Genomic DNA, 4,066 nt, shown 5'->3' on the forward strand with positions numbered 1-4,066 from the left:
TAGCGTCTTATATGGAGACCTTTTAAAAATTTTCCCAGCCAGTACCTTGACATGTGTCTCCATCTGCTACTCTATTATTAAGGAACCACGCTGTGCTGGTCTCTAACCCTACAAAGCTGACTTCACAATGGTGATAATCCTTTAAATGGAATATGGGAGTTTTTACTTCAATAGTACTGTGGATACCTCTTTTCAATTTAAGAGCCTACATATAATGGGTAAATTTTGAGTGCTTTAAATTTGGATTACTAAGAGCTGGTCATTAACAACGTTGAAAGTTAGCCAGGACACCAGTCACCCGTTAAGATACTACCTTTAGAGAGATAGTGGTTCCTTTGACTGACCAGAAAGAACTATACTCGATTGCTCTCTCTGGTTACGGCTCGTTTTTCGTTGCCTATACATCCACCGAATAATCTGGCTATGCTTTTCCCATTCTCTTCTATTCTCATAAATTTGAAAACAAAGATGTACCAAACAATTCTTTTTTCCTGAGAGGGTTAACTACTGCAATGTATCAGATCAAGTATCTGTTTCCTCTTTGTAAGGGTAAAGGAGATTCTTTAGTTATGATAAGCAGCTATTCTGGGAAAAGGACACTGTGAAATCAAACCTTTGTTCTTTATTCATTTGTATTGTCATAGCCTCTGTACCATAGTCTTCCAATAACTTCGAGTATTCTCTTGCTTGAGGGTACACTGGGGCCTGCTGTTCTGTTACTGCTACCCTCAATCTGGTTTTTCTTAAGTTTATATATATATATATATATATATATATATATATATATATATATATATATATATATATATATATATATATATATATATATATATATATATATATATATACATATATATATATATATATATATATATATATATATATATATATATCAATAAATGTTGTTAATGGTCTTTAAATATTTTATTTTGATTGTCACAACTGCTCTTAAAGTTTATTATTTTCCATGTTCCCTTTCCTCACTGGGCTATTTTTCGTTGGAGCTCTTTGCTTATAGCATCATGCTTTTCTGAGTAGAGTTGTATCTTAGCGCGTGATAATAATAATAATAATAATAATAATAATAATAATCATAATAATAATAATAATAGAAATAATAAAAAATATAACAATAATAATAGTGATAAAAATAATTATAATAATAGTAATATATATATATATATATATATATATATATATATATATATATATATATATATATATATATATATATATATATATATATATATATATATATATATATATATATATATATATATATATATATATATATACATATATATATATATATATATATATATATATATATATATATATATATATATATATATATTATATATATATATATATATATATATATATATATATATATATATATATATATATATATATACATATATATATAAATATATATATATATTTATATATATATATATATATATATATATATATATATATATATACATACATACATACATACACACACATACGCACACACACACATATATATATATATATATATATATATATATATATATATATATATATATATATATATATATACACTGTATATATATATGCATATATATATATATATATATATATATATATATATATATATATATTTATATATATATATATATATATATATATATATATATATATATATATATACATATATGTATATACATATACATAAATATATATATATAAATATATATATATATATATATATATATATATATATATATATATATATATATATATATATATAATATATATATATATATATATATATATATATATATATATATATATATATATATATATATATATATATATATATATATATATATATATATATATATATATATATATATATATATATATATATATATATATATATATATAATATACATACATACATACATACATACATACATATATATATATATATATATATATATATATATATATATATATATATATATATATATATATATATATATATGTGTGTGTGTGTTTGTGTGTGTAAGTGTGTGTATGTGTGTATAAGTGTGTTTCGCCATACGAATGTATTCTTTTCTGTTCATAGATATAAGGTTTGAGAGGCGACTCCAAAAGTAAAGGTAAAGCCTTCGCTTTTCAAATTGGAAAGTGTGCGAGGATCCCCGAAGCCCTCATCTGATTCAATGAAAACCCGATAGATAATTCGTACATTCGTGGGCCAGCAAATAAGGCGATACGGGTATCCTTGAAAGCCGTAAGTCAGGTTTAATGACTCCAAATATAAAACATGTAAATTTAGAGGACGCTACCACAGTGTCTTTTAGAGGGTGAAACTACAAGTATGGGAGTTAACCGTTCTGACTTGCATTTTCTTTTATTCTTGTAACATGGTCTATCGTTTTACTCTTTTTCAGGATCAATCAATGTTTTTGAATACCCCCCCCCCTTTTTTTTGTCCTTGTAATTTCACCTTTTATAGTATAAACATATACAAAAAAAAAATTACCAAAGAGCTAAAACTTCAAATTTTCTCCAAATTTTCGGCTAAAATTGCTTTAAAATTTTGATATCTGAAAAAGTTTTTTTTCTATATAAATTATCTTTATAAGATAATTTTTCTTACCTGTATTGTTCAAATGGATTCAAAGAAAATTGGACTTTTCAATTTGTCTATATTTTTTCTTATTTAATGGCTTCTAATAGGTTACTACCAAAAAAGTTCACCCTTTTTATCTACACTTTCCTTGTCGGAATAGTAAAGCCTTCTTTTATTATATCTCTTTCACATTATCTAACCAGTTTTTTCTAGGTCTATCTTTCCACCTCCATCTTTTCCCTTTCAAGTTAGATCTACTTTTCGCCAACCTATCATATCCCATCCTACCCATGATATGAAACCATCTCAAAACAGTTAACGTTAGTTTCCTTTTTACATTTTTTTTTTTCTCAGATAACTCATTTATGCAAGTAGCCCATCATATGAAATAGATTATTTGATTTTTGTTCCAATTATCGTTCAAAACTCTTTTATGAAAGACAATCTGATCCCCCTCCTCCAATACTTTCTCATTGTCGTTTCCATCATTGGTTTTCATGTGACTTCCCTACTCCTGATATCATTTGTAATATTGGCCTCAATTACTTTATTTAATTTTTTTACCAACGATGATCTCCAAAGTGTTTAATTTCACGAATAATAACTTAACTACTCTTACTTATCGTTACAACATATATAGCAGCTTTGTTTAGTGTTTTGATGATTCTTATGAGATATTGATGTTTCTTGTAGTTTTTCGAAACTGATACTTAATTAACTAAAAATCAGGTGTTTGGATATTTTAGATTTCTGTCTTTCTCACAGAAGTATAATAATCGTGGGGATAGATATCGAAACTTCATTGTTTGTAAGCTTTCTTTGAGTCTTGGTTAGCGGCAATGTACATGAGTAAATTTTTTATTATGTTTTTGTGTTACACACAGCGAAATTGTTTTCATTCTTCTTTAGATACATTGCAGTGTCATTTATGATCCACCTCAAATCAGAAAATTTATACTAAATGATTTTCACGTTCGGATAGGAAGGGAAATCCACATAAAATCAATGGTACCGTTTGATTCATTTGTATAACAAACAACGTTTTAATTTTTTCCTAACGAAGTGTCCCCTTTTTCCAATTCTGAACAGTTTGTTTAATATATTAGGCATTACAAATGAAGTGAGATATTTGATAACACAACATAATGAAACTATAAGTGAGGGTGATTTGCAACATTAATTGTGTGCATTTAGAGTACATGCTTAGACACGGATGATATACTTTCATAATCTAAAGATATTATTGGTAAAAAAAACAAATGTTTTAAAAAGGAATACAAGAATCATATTATACCCTGATAATCAACGTATAATACATTATTTGAAAATCTTGCCAAAGCAGGAATCTGGTCATTAAAAGTAAATAGGACCTTCTTATTAAAGTTGTCACTTGTACTGTACCAAACTGTATCATTCAGCTGGCAATTCTTTATATATATT

This window comes from Palaemon carinicauda, chromosome 16, assembly GCF_036898095.1.
Source record: "Palaemon carinicauda isolate YSFRI2023 chromosome 16, ASM3689809v2, whole genome shotgun sequence".
NCBI lineage: Eukaryota > Metazoa > Arthropoda > Malacostraca > Decapoda > Palaemonidae > Palaemon > Palaemon carinicauda.